Source organism: Anabas testudineus, chromosome 6 (assembly GCF_900324465.2).
Source record: "Anabas testudineus chromosome 6, fAnaTes1.2, whole genome shotgun sequence".
NCBI lineage: Eukaryota > Metazoa > Chordata > Actinopteri > Anabantiformes > Anabantidae > Anabas > Anabas testudineus.
Window position 1 is genome coordinate 4,380,669 of NC_046615.1, and position 14,465 is coordinate 4,395,133.

Consider the following 14,465-nt stretch of genomic DNA (forward strand, 5'->3'; position numbering starts at 1 on the left):
CCGTTCCACCAGCCAATGAGACAAAATTTTGCTTTGCAGTGATCTAATTTCCAACTCCTCCTGTTGGCATTAAAGCTGCAGATGTGTAAAATTTCCTGGTGCAGTTTTAGGTTTTTTGGTTCAGGCTTTTCGAACAGATGTCGTCAATGCAAAGACAAGGAAAGAAAACAAAATCAGAGGAAGCAGCGGAACAAAATGAAGTAAAAGCACAGGGAAGAGTTGAGGCCACACGCACCCCTCCTCCCACCTTTCATCTGCTTTCCTTCATCTCCTCCCTCTCTCTCTCTCTAGCCGTGCGACTGTGTTGACTCCTCTGCCACCCTTACCCTTTCACCTCACACGCCGTCGTTCTCCTCAGCTCCTTTTTTCTCTGCATCCCTCTCCCCGGCCTCCACACAGCAGAACCTGTTATTCATTCTCCTGCCCTGTCTCTCCATCCTCCAGTGCCCACTTTAACTGTGAGTCCTCACGAGGCATCCTGCTGTCGATAAAGCATGTACCCTCAGTGTCTTCTCATTCAATCAGACTTTTGGCTTTTGCTACTCCACCCCCACTTCTCATCCACCATATCCTATCTAATAAACCTTAAAGGACAAATGTAAGCTCCCCTCAAAATTTGCTCTTACCTCTTAAACCACCTCTCCACATTGGAGATCACTGGCATTGATATACTGTACGTTTCCTGTGTTTCAGAGTAGAGTTGCATCTCGACTAGAACTCCTACATGCGCACGTACCACCTCGGTTCTCAGTCCCTCTGTTTGCTTTTCACATCACTTCCTCTGACGATATTTACGAGATAATTAATATTGACAGGAGGCAATTGGTCTTGTTCAGTCAGCTGTTCCTTCTACAAGTATCCTCATAAATCCATATTGACGAGTGGGTTGCAGTCTGAGCTGCACACCACCTGTTTGTGAGTTTATTCCTGCGTACATGATTACTACATGCAGACGGGATCTGAACTTCAGTGAGCCCCGGGTGCATTTACACCTGCGGCTGATCTGATTTTGCTCTATCAGATTGTGATTTTATTAGGTTGCCAGGTTTGGTGCCAGGTGCAAAGGGAAAGCGAGAGAAGGAACAAAATGTGATCTTTTAATGAAGGATTTCTCTGTCCTCTTTTCGGTGCCGCCTTTTCCCCTTTTCCATATGTCGCCCATTTCAGCTTTAATCCCTACATTGCACCTTTCCTTCCTCTCACTCTCACTTCCCTATTTCTCTCCTCTACCTCGCACCTCTCTTACACCACTTCCCTCACCTCCCCTCCTTCAACAAGGCACCCCACCCCCAGATTTCCTCTGTTCTTTCCACTCTCGCTCCTTTCCCTAACCCAATAACCTCGACTCTTGAGAGCTCCCCTCGCCTCACCGCCTCATGTTCCCTGCTGCTCTTCGAGCAACAGCCCCCCCTCTATTTTTTCCGCCACCCCCACGTCTCTGGCTGCTTCTCCCCCCTACGGTGAGCCCTCGTCTCCTCAGGCCGCCGTGTACAGGATGATCTCTCGGTGAGAGGTCAGTGGTCTGGTTGTTTTCTCTGTTCTCCCCCTCAGCGATTCTCCAGCCATGACTGGAGATCACAGAGTCTTTCATTCACTCTTTCAATAGTCTGCCAAAGGGTTAAATATTTATTTATATGTCCAATATTTTTAAAGACACATTTTAACTCTCAGATTATTTTAGACAGCTATGCTTGCCGCTCTGTTCCCTATTTTGTTTGTTTGTCTGATTTCTTAGGAGCTCAGGGAACTAATAGTCATCCTTACATGGATTCATTTTGCCGGCTTTTAACTTTACCTACGAACACTAACCTCAGAATCTATGGAATGGCATAGAAAATAATAAGCAATAAAATCAGGGCAGAATATAAATCTGACATATATGTGTAAAAAAGATTAAATTAAAGAGAACACTAAGCATAAAAATAAAATACAAACCATTCATATCATAATAGTTGACACATCCACGGTATAGCTGAGTGTAGTAATAAACTGTAAGTTACAGCAAGAGTTTAAAATATATTTTGCAAATATCTGATAGGCAGTATAAACATTAAACAAGTCCACTCTAGTGCACACAATGGTATGAACAAGTTTCTCTAAATCTCATGTGGATATGGTGTATTCCAATCCAAGTAATATTGTGGAGAACTAGATGTAAAAACTAGATGTCAGTGCACTCCAGCTAGTTATAACTGGCTAGAAAGAGCCTAAGAAGAACGTGTTTTTCTGTTTCCTGTAACTGTACTCAACCAGTTTTTTTATTCCAGCACCTTAATAATTTAGTTTTAACACTTTAATAAAGAACACAGTATCTTACTAAAGTAAGATAACATACAGTATCTTACTAATCTTACTTGCTTACCCGGGAACAGGTCACTGTAGCAACAGCTTGTCCTGGGGGCTTCCCAAATGCTCCAAGGAAATCCAAGTCAGATGCCTATACCTCCATCACTAGCTCTTTTCAACATAAAATAGGAATGGCTCTACTCAAAGGTCCCTCCAAATCTCCAAACTCAATACCCTATCTCTGAGGCTGAGCCCGGCCACCCTTCAGCGGAAACTAATTTCAGTCGCTAATGTATGCAATCTAATTCTTTCGGTCACTACCCAGAGCTCAAGACCATAGATGAGCTTTGCCTTATGGCTCAGCTCGTTCTTTAGCACAACAGTTCGGTGCTGTTAACGCCTGTCAACCTCACACTGCATTAAAAGCTCACTTGTGAACAAGACCCTAAGGTAGTTGAACTCCTTGCATCCCATGACCCCTCCAGAATCCTTGCAAGAGTAAAGAGTTGGTCTATTGTTCAACGTCAAAGATGGAATCTAGGTTGTTCCCCCTGACTCTGAGCCTCCTTTCCAAAACCCTGGCATAAGATTCTGAGCAGTGTGATTCAATAATTGGAGCACACCCTAGTCCCCATTTTTAAAGATGGGGACCACCACCCCAATCTGCCAGTCCCTGGGCACTATTCCATGCAACGTTGAAGAGGCATGTCAGCCATGGCAGCCCAACAATGTTCAGAGACTTCAGCATCTTAAGCAGCCAGACCAGATAAACCAATCCTGCTAAAGCTAGTTAGTAAAACTTAGCAGAACACCTTTACTACAGCCTCTGACTCCAGTGACATTTGTATGTTGTGGACAAGCTGCCTTTAAATCACATATTTTAATGTATTTAGATAGATATATTAACACGAAACGGCAACAGATGTTCGTGGTCTCCTACATTTTCTACATACCCTTTGTGTTCCCAGAAACTGACTGATACAAGTTGAGTTATTACATATTTTAAAAAGAAACATTAAATTAATATTTTCATTTGATATCTGTTAGATGTGTTTTGCTCATTTTGACTTTCAAAACAAAAGTTTTCAAACTCTTCACAATTGTTATTGTTACACTACTTATGTAGCCTATAGCAGAATATACATTATACCAAGAAACATGTTAGTTGAGTGAACAATCATTTCAGCATCATAGCCTTGTAGACACTGTAGATATTACAGTATATATATATATCAATATATTGATTTGTTGCAAATGACATGACAGAATGAATTGACAGCTGATACACACTTTAATATTAGTGAAGTGTGTATCTGTAGATATATCTGCAGGTAGATCTTGCATTAGGCAACAAATTAGCTAAAGAAAATATAAATTTGAATTATAAAAACATCTTGCAAAGATGGTGATTAATATTGCCGCTGTGCTAAATGTATTTTTTCTTTTTTAGTTAATTCTATTGCGCAAATTAATGTGTGAACCAATTTAAAGAGATGTTGGCATTTATTATTTTCATCCCAACTGAAGAATAACCTGTAGCAAGAAATAACTTAATTGCTGAACCTATTAATTTAATATTCATAAATGTACTTTCGCAAAATTAATCACAACATAAATTATCTTCAGAATTGCAAATCATAATGTATGCTGGTGGCCACAGGACAGAAAAATCTGTTCTGTCACAGAGCGAATAATGAAAATGTGTCATCTTGGATGAGGAAAGCAGACGCACACTGCTCTTCAGAGAATTCCATTTTCTAATTCTCTGACAGACGCAGAGGGGGAGCAGAACACATGTACCTCCCCCTCACATACACCAATTACCGCAATGAGCAAATGAAAGGCTGTGTCCCATCAGGGCCGCCGTAGGGGGTAGAGAGAGAGCGGAATGTAGCAAGAGGGGGGGGAGTTATACATAATTGCCCCCCCTCCCTTACATACACACATACATTACCAACAATCATCATCTGCTGTCACTGTTGTTGATAATTCCAGAGTTGTCTGTTCAGCTTTACAGCAGATTGGCTCTCACCCCTCACGTTCACTCTCCTTGTCTTTTTTTTTTTTTCACCCTCAATTTCTTGTCTCCATTTCATGCGTTTTACCCACTCCGCAGATTTTCCCTCCTCCTCCTCCCTCATCAACTGTCACCATGCTCAGTGACATTTTCACTGACTTGGCTTTGACAATAATAGCAGTCAAAATATGTAGAAAGAGTCTGTCGGGTCAATCAGGATTATTTGCAGCTTCGCAAACATCCAAATTAAAGACAGACACTGACTGACTGGTTATCATCATTAGAGCTTATGTTAAAACAGTTTTTGTTAAAATTAATTTCATAGATAATTGTACAACGCTTTGTGAAGCAGTTTAGCTTAGAGATTTATTACATTAAACCTAAAATCTGAATCGTCCTCATTTACGGCCGCTCAGAGTATGTTACATACATAAACTTAACTCTGACTATAAATCAGAGCGCCGTGAAGGCAACCTGACTGCATGTTCTCACTGCGTTGGGCTGCAGCGCGGTGTCTCTGCAGGCTAATTGAAGTCAACCACAGGGCACTGTTAATGACCATCCTACAGCGACCCATGATGGTCTGTCATCTTCTGTCTGCAGCCCTGCGTGGTATTTAGAGAGATCCTGAAGGCTGAGAGAAAATGAGGGAGAGGCAAAGAGCAAAGTACAAAAAAAAGGAGAGAAAGAGGTGGGGGACGAGGAGGAGGAGGCAGTGGTGGTGTGGGTGCTAGACAAATGACCCAGGTGATGAAATGACCACCACGCTGTGCAGGAAGTAGCCACGTCCGGCTCTGCTCACTTCCGCTCAGTGGCCATTATCCCTCCCCAGAGTTCACCCGCGGCTCCAAATTCACTAACACAAAATCAATACGAGCAGGTGGAGCAGGAGGTGGGAGGACAGGAACTGTGGGTGAGGTGAGAGGTGGAGGGAGAGGGTTAGAGGGAGGAGGAAGGGAGCTCCGTAAAGAAGGACAGAGGGAGGAAAGACTGGAGAGAATAAAAGAAGAAAAAAAAAAGGAAAGCAAAGACAGGAAAGGAAAAGGATAGTAAAGGGAGAAGAAAGAAGGAAATGAGAGGAGGGAAGAAATGAAATTAGGGTGGAGGTAAGCAAACAAAAAAAGCAAAGGAAAGGGGATGGAGAAAGGAAGGAAGAGATTAAATTAAAGAAAAGGGATGGGGAAGAAAGAAATGGAGAGTACAAAAATAAAAGAGGAGGAAAAGAATGGACAAGGAAGACAAAGAAGGGGAACAAAGAGGTGAGAAATGGGGGAAGGAGGAGAAAAGGAAGAAAAATTAATTGATAGGAAACAATGGGAGAGGAGAGGTAAGGAAAGAGCAGAGAAGAGCATGCATTATAGACTCTTCTCATGAAGGCCACAGATTGACGAGGTAAATTTCTTTTATTCATATTGATTTATGCATTTAAATCTACATCCGCCAAGGCAGGAAATTATTCAAATCAGATGTTTTATGATGTTGTGTAGATTGTGTTGCTTCACTGCTACAGCACTGGGTTCCCTTGTGTTTTTGCAGTCGGTCATCCAAAGCTTATGTCTGCCACAGCTGCCCTCGTGGCATTTGGGTTTATGAGTCCCAGGCGGCGAGGTCAACCACCAGTTAGATATGACATAAAAATGTGCACCAGCGCTCTGCCAGTCAGACATGATGTGCTGTATTAACACAAGACTCCATCCTGAGCTTTATGAGAGCAGAACCACCACAGGAAAACAACAAGCTATGCCTGGCTGTCATTATGTGGAGAGAAAAAGGAAATGTAAAGGAGCTACCTAAAGGAAATTGAACTGGAAAGCTTGCAAGGTTGCAAATAAATGAGTTGAGATATATAATGTGCAGAATGTATGCACAATAATAGCAACACCTGTGGAGTGTAAGTTGATGCAGCAGCACATCGCTGCGGTATCTCCTGCCTCCGTGAAGCTTGCGCTGCTGTGTGTGTTGGAGAGAGTTTCATTTGCAAACGTGTCGAGTTAGACTGCGGTGTATTTCAAGGCGTCATCTGCATGTAAGATGACTTAGTTTCGAAACGCAACGCAAAGCCTCCGCGCGCATTCGTTCCAAGAACTGTGTCCATATGAAGTGGCCGGGTGAATTCAAATAAACTCTTTTAGCTCCGGAGAGGCTCTCGCTTTGCATGTCATTAACATGAAATCTATTTGAATTCATCTTCATGAGCAAATCATTAATGATTTGATTAGCTTACTATATGTGAAGGAAAATTATTCTCATCCAATATGATGGAATATGATAAAAAGAACCCTCCACACTTCCCCCTCCCCTGTATAAGAATTACATTTCACTAACTGGCCTTGACAACCTAATTGAACATTAGTCTAATATAGAACATTACCAGAAGAGAAATGAAAGCCTGCTGTCCTTGAACACTCTGTCAGGTTCATTGTGAACACTACTGTCTTCTCTCAGTTATTTCTCTCTTTGGCGCTGAGTGAAAGGACCTTCATCCCAAAGTGAAGAGCATAATTTAGCCTGCTCTAATGACATAGAACTATTCAGCAGGCTGCTCATAATTGTTGGACCAGGGCTGGAAGAATAATAGTCGCAAACTCTCACCCTTCATGCTTTTCTTCTGCACAAACCTGAGTACATGCAGTGACCTAAGTCCTCCAAAAAGGCAGAGAGATGGAGATAACTAGAGCCAGTAAGTTATGTGAACTATGGGGAGCCCATTATTTCTTAATATGCTTTTTTTAATGTGAAAATTAGAAGCAGACTGGAGCTAATTTCTAATGTGTCATTCTGTGTGTGTGTGTGTGTGTGTGTGTGTGTGTGTGTGTGTGTGTGTGTGTGTGTGTGTGTGTGTGTGTGTGTGTGTGTGAGGAGAGGTTCGGGAGTTTAACCAGGCAGCATGTCCTTGTGTGGCAATCTTCAATGTGCCTCAGCTAATACCTGTAACTCAGTGGCTCATACTGGACGTTAATGAGTACTGAGAAGGGCACACCTCGGCAGACAGAGAGCGAGAGAGCGAGAGAGAGAGAGAGGAAGAAAGAAGAGCAGTGCTGGTCTAATGAACTCATAGCTCGCTGTACGCTGTCACTCTCCTGCTCAGCGCTGTGACCTGGACAATGCAGTCACATTGTTGCCCCAGCATTGTGTGTGCTAACCCCAGCAGCCAGCACGCCACAGAGAATCAATGGCTGCTGTAACTTAAACGTGGTGGCAGGGCGGGCCAGCGAAGGCAGCTGTCATTCTCAGTATTGTTGGCTCTGACAGCAGCCTCTGATGAAGGCATTGTGAAGAGAAAACCTCTACAAGTCGAAAAAACTACAGACACAACGTGGTGCAATGTGGAGGCTGTGCAAGTTCACCACCATATATATATACATATATATATATATGTGTGTGTGAGTGTGTGTGTGTGTGTGTGTGTGTACAGTGACTGTGTTACTGTATTTTTTTGCATTCATTTGTCAGGAAACGTGACCTGATCTTCATCTAAGTCAAGAGTATTAGCAAACACAATGTGCAAAGCACAAAAAACATTCTGATCTTTCATGTCTTGATTGAGAACAACCATAAAAATCTCACTGTGTGAGTGGAAAAAGTATGTGAACCTTTTGACCTCAAAAAAGTTAACTGGCGTCACATGTTAGCATACGTTAGAACAAAATTAGTCTGGAGGTGTCTGGACTGGGCTACTTTAACTGACAAAAACCAGTCTAACTTTTTGAGTTTTATCCACATAACAAGAATACGCTTCTGTGAGCCATGCCTCACCAAAAGGAGCTTTCAGAGGACCTATGATCAAGAATTGTTGATTTACATGAAGCTGGAAAGGGTTACAAAGTGATGAAGACTTTAATAATTCATTAGTCTACAGTTTGACAAACAATCTACAAATGGAGACACTTTGGGACTGTAGCTACTCTACTGAGAAGTGGTCAACCAGTCAAAATGACCCCAACAGCAAACAAACACTAATAAACGAGGTAAAGAAACAACCACGAGAGACAGTCAAAGATTCAAGCATCATTGGAACTGTCTAACATCTGTGTTCATGAGTCTACAGTATGTAAAACATTGAACTAGTAGTGTGTCTATGACAGGACACCACGAAGGAAGCTGCAGCTTAAGAATCCACCTTTTTGAGAGGCCAAGTCAGAGCTCAGACCTCAACCCAATAGAGATGCTATGGAAGGACTTCAAGAAAGTCTCACACAAGACGTTCAAAGACTATGACAGAGCTAAAGCAGTTCTGCAGAAAGAATTCACAGCTACAGGAAGCGTTGCCAAGGAGGGTCAACCAGTAATTAGATCCACTAGCACTGTGAGGTTTTTATGGTTGTTCTCAATAAAGACATAAAAGATCAGAATTTTTTTTTGTTTTATTATTTGAGGCACATTATATTTGTTAATACTATATATATATATATATATATATATACACACAGCACAGAAAATACACAGGGATGTTTTCTTGTTTCTTCTTCTTTATTTCATCATCATTTTCACCTTCACCTTACAAAATTTGGTTAATGGTGACTTTAAAATATGCATTGATAGCTATATTTTCATTTATAAAGCTTTAAGGAAAACAGGATGACTTTACTATGATTATTCCTGCACCAAAATTACAACTTTATCAGCAGTTTAAAGTAGTAACCTGTGCCATTTCCATGAAAGTAAATGCCAGCTATGCTACACAGTGTTACCATTTGACTATAAAAAAAAGTATCCACCTAATGAGAGCTTTTATATGCTCGCTAAGTGCCGTCTAATGCACATCTAGTAGAGAGCTGGGTAGCAAAATGACAGTTGAAACGTCAGCACCGGGTGTATTAGTGTTTCAGTCACAGACCTTGATCAGGCATCAAAATCACAGTGTGAAACAACATATTGATATTAGAGCCACAGGTTGTTGTAACCTGTGGCTTTCCCAGCGAAGACATGCGTTGTTAAAACTGGTTAAAACTATAATTACAGCTTTAAAAAGGCTCAGTAATTTCCTAAAACAGCTGGGCACTGTAGTTCCGAGCAAGCATTATTCAAATGGGCATGGATTAATACGCACTGGCTGCTCTAGTGAGCATTTACAGCCGGACGGTGAACGTAAGACTGAAATCAAAATAAACTGCACAACCCGTATTCATCATTACCAAGGAGCATTTCAGCCACTACAACTTCAGATCCACTGATGCCATTTAATAGCTTTCTGACAACAATGCAGCTCTACAGAGGGATAATATACCATATACAGGCTTTGGATGGCACAGGCGCTTGTTGTTTTTGGGGTTTTGTGGGATTGCTTGTAAGAAAAATATAGAATAACACCAGACTTGGGCAGTTTTTTTTTTTTTTTAAGGGCCACTTAGCGAAACCCTATAATGTAAAGAACTGCTACACACACTCTTTGGCTGACAAATCATCTCTGAAGTGCACAGCAAAAAACACCACAGCCTCAGCTAGTTAACGCCCAGATTGTGAAAATCAATTAAAGAAGGAACTCGAGGATTTACCACTTCTTTTTCTTTCTTTTTTTTTTGTAGGGTGTTGAGAAAACAGTATTGTTCTTGTGGAAAGCTGTAATTTTACAGTAATCACATGCTTTTAAGCTTGTGAAACACCAGCTTGGGTGATTTTTCTTCTTTTTTTCCCACACTAAGCCTCCCACAATCCTCCACAGTATGTTTTAATATGCAAACCAGTGAAATCCATTTATCCTGTTTGGTGATTTCAGTTATCTATCATCCATGTCATGGGTAAAAAGGGAATTTGTTACTTAATTCTTATGAAAAAAAATCTCTGAGATGTGAAGTTTTCCTCTGGATATAGTAATATGTGAATTTAAAATTATACATTTAACAGCTCAACAGCCCCTGGCCCTGCTCCTTAATGGGCTTTGGACTGAAATTTGATTGAGTCCTATAGTGCTGCAACCTCAACGAGGACCTGAAAGCCTCCTCGGAGCAGAGCACCCAGAGAGCGGGGATATGAATAGAAAGGTATTGAAGCAGGTATTGAGGTCCTAAAGAGATGTGTTCTGTGTGTGTGTGTGTGTGTGTGTGTGTGTGTGTGTGTGTGTGTGTGTGTTCTTTTCAGGTCTTAAGAGCTCTTATCCTTGAGCAGTAAAACATGGAGCGCAGCATCCTCCGACCCTGCCAGTCATTTCATCTACTTCCAAATGTCACAGTGTCACCTTTGTTGAGATCAGCAAGCAGGGCACCAGTGTGTGTGTGTGTGTGTGTGTGTGTGTGTGTGTGTAGGCTACACAACTGACCTCACAGTCAAGGTAAAAGTAACAGAATAGATAACTTTATTGGTCTGCTACCTTCTCTACTTCAGCTTCGCGACTTGTGTCTGTGTCTGTCCGACAATAAAACTGTCAGAATGGGAACGATGGCCGCCGTTAAACGAGACGTCACACATCTTGGCCACTTTTGGCCGCAATTAAAGAGCGGGAATTCACTGTGGCTTACAGCAGACAAAACAAATGAGGGAGAAACGTTACAGACATCAGCTAAAACGTCTGCTTCCTTAACACATTTCACATGAGAAATAAGTGATTTTTTTTTTTTGTTTTTGTTTTCATTCTCTCCTCCAGGACAATAATGAGGTGGGAAAGCCACGCCGGTCAGTGTGTGGCACGGGGCCGGTTACCCGCCATTAAGGATTAATAGAAATAGAAGAGCGGCAGAGAGGTTAGCAAGGCTGAAGCCAGCGATATTAACAGGAAATAGGATGGAGCAGAGATGCTGTAGGTGGGCTACAGCTAAACAAGCCATTATCATTCATTTACAGGATATTTGTCATTCACAACACAACCCGCACCCACAAATAATGTTATGATGTTTGTCTTGAATAACAGACAACCGCTGAACATGAATACAGTTATCTCCACGTTTAGCTCTCGTGCATTTGCACTTCCGTTTTTCCCCTCTTCCGCTCCTTTTCTTTGTTTCCTTTCCTAAATTTACTTTTTCATCTCCCTTTTCTTTTATTGTCGTTCTTTCTCCATCTTCTCTATATCTTTATTCTCTCTATCTCCCTTCTTCTTCTTCTTCTTCCTTTCTCTTTCTTGCTTTCCTTTCACTCTTTTTTCCTTTCTTTATTTTTCATCCCTACGTATTCTTTCCTTGTCTCTCCTCCTTTGTCTCTGGCTCCTCATTTCCTTTCCCTCTCCTTTTCCCATATATTTTGTCTTTCCTCTCCTCTGCTCGTCCTCTTCTTCCTTATCCTGCAGAGATCCAACTTTATTGGCAGAGCTTTAGTGAACCAATACCAGGAGATTAAACTTGTGTCCTTTTACTCGTCTGTTATTAAAGCAGCAGCAGCAGCAGCAGCAGCAGCAGCTCTGTCACAACTGCTCAGCTTTCTGTGTGTGTGTGTGTGTGTGTGCACAGCTAACAGCAGAGTGGGATCCACACTGAACAGCGACGCGCTCCTGAATTAATTCATCAAGGCTGCTTCATCTCTCCCACAGTATGTTGTTTCCTCGCTCTCCTGTTTGCAGCAACACAAGCAAATCCAGAGTGCCCTAATGTCCCTGGATGTTTACATCATGTGTGATGAATAAATAAAGTCACTGTGATCGATGTAATGGAATGATAAAGCCGGGTGGTGTTGAATGTGACACGTCACAGCTCGTACAATGTGTTTATATGATTAGCCTTAAAGCACCTTAAGTATTAACAGCTTCCTCTCTTCAGATTCATCATCCTCCATGTTTATTACATCTTGAGCATTTAACTTGACACTATTATTAATAATCTCTTCCCCACAGGCCGTTTCAGCTGTGTCAGTGCATCAGCTGGAGTTTGTTCTCTCACCAAAGATCAGATAAAACCTTTTTTAATCAGGAAAATCCTCATTAATTGATGTCACACATCTGATTTCATCAGATTTACGAAGCTGCTGTTGTCAAATAGTCGGGGCCTAATGTTGTGACTTGAGCCTGTCGTAGCCAAGCCTTTTTTTTGGGGGGGGGGGTTCATAATGAAAATGACACAGCCCTTTACTCACTCTACAACAGTGTGGCGCATTGTGGAAGACTAGTGATTTTGTTGTTGTAAACTCACGTTCTTGACAACAAGTCACAGTCTACCTCAGTGAGTCACGCCTGCACTTCCTTCCTCTCTTCCACTCGCCTGCTTTTTGGGCTCCCAGCGTCCGGTACTGTGGCTTACAATTATAATCAGCACACATTTTTACTTCCGTCACAAAAAGTCTTCTATTAGGGCTCAAATAATACGTATATATTTATTTTGTTAAGGACTTAACATTTCAGTTCTGGTTGATTTTGCAGCACCAGTAGTTGCTGTTGGTATAAGATGAACAACATCTTACAGATTCACCCTGGAACTCATAGAAACTCACACCAATTCAACTTTGACCAGACAGAAATACAGCAGAAGAAACTTCAACAGAGGTCATAACAAAACTCTTACAACTGGTGTGACTCTCTTTATTAGTCTCTTCATTGTATTTTTTATTTCATTTTCTTTTTGTTGCTGTTGTTTTTGAGGGGGGTCAAGCTTTTGCAAAGGTAAGTAGTCTAAGTTTTCTTCATTGCTTAGGACTTGTTTTTTCATCTGTATGTCATTGTGTAAAGAGAACACAAGCAAACTGGACTGTTACACGAGCAGATTCGCTGGTAAAGCTGCTTCACTCGTGGACAAAGCATGTGGATACAGCAGAACTGTGAAGCAGCAGTACAACATGTGCCAAAACCCAATGGAAACAATGAATGAAATATTCTTGATTTTACTTTACTGTCATCTCTTGCATATGACTTGTACTGTGTACACTTTCAACTGTACCTGAAATAAAATGAGAGCCTGTAGCCCGTTCGTGTGAGCTGATTAATGTTCTGCGCTCTGCATATTCCACCCCATTGTACAGCTCAGCCAGACTCCAACTGTGGCAATCAATTCAATCAGCAGCGCTTATGAACCCATTACAATCTAGCTGAGAGCAGGCGGGGGCTGCATCCTTCAACTAGCCTCAGAGTAATTACTATTTAGTCAAGCCAAAAAGGATAGAAGGATGGATGGATGGATAGATAGATGGATAGATGGGTGGGTAGACTAATAAAACATGTCCCTAATGACTCGCATGTGACTGTGAATATGCATTACAGCGATTGGGCAATAAGAGTGGGTGTTGCGATATTTACACACCACCACCCCCCCACCCCGGGAACGCTGTAGCAGGTTGCTATGACGACTAACGTGTACCATAGCAACCACGCTGAATGTTCCATCCCAATTCTGAAGGCCAGAGGTCTCGCAGCACTGCGAGGACGTCTACAGGCCTTGAGGGCGTAATATGTGATGCTGGAAATTCGTTGGCCACAACTCTGGCAGAGGCAGTGCATCACTCTCACCTTGTGCATAATTACAGGATCAGCCCTCCATGTGTGCGAGGAACGGGATTTAACAACGCCCCGAGTTAAACGTTCAAGCACGTGTTTGAACCACTAACCTCAGCGATGAGCTCGTATGTCTGTGTCCCTCCACTGGGAGTTGTACTGTTGCTGTTATGCACATATGGTAATGCACATTTCTATTAATCAGGGGCTTCACACTCACTAATGACACATTTATTATTTATCGCTTGTTTCTCATCTTTTACGTCCACCTACTTGTAGTTTCAGGGTTAGAAAATACACAGCATCCCCATCACATACAGTGTGTAGTGTGTCAGCTATTCATTAAAGCTGCAGCAGGATGTTTATGTCGTTTGGTTTGACTGCAGGTCAGTGGAGTCAAATACGTGACGTGAATGAGTGAGTGTGCTGATGATAAAAGGGACTATATCACAGGTGAATCTAGAAACGTTTAAATAAAGGTGGCCAGACTGGAGCTCCAACAAGGGGGTTGCAAGAAATGTCAAATATGCAACTTTAAGCATTCTGAAATAATAATAATAAATTAAAAAACATCTGGCGAGAGGTAGAAACCCATGGTTGTTAGGGATAATGTGCCTGTTTGGAACTGCTAGAGCTCTAATCTGATCAAAAACATGTTTTCAAGTATTATTAAGAGGGATGATTTATGTCAGCCTCAGATGTGATTAATAAGCCAATTATTCAGGACTGGTCAGTCAGATTTTGGTGGATGGTTGTGCCTTGTGTGGGTTAAACAGATATGATTTGTTATCAAATATTGCCTGAACTATTCGAATG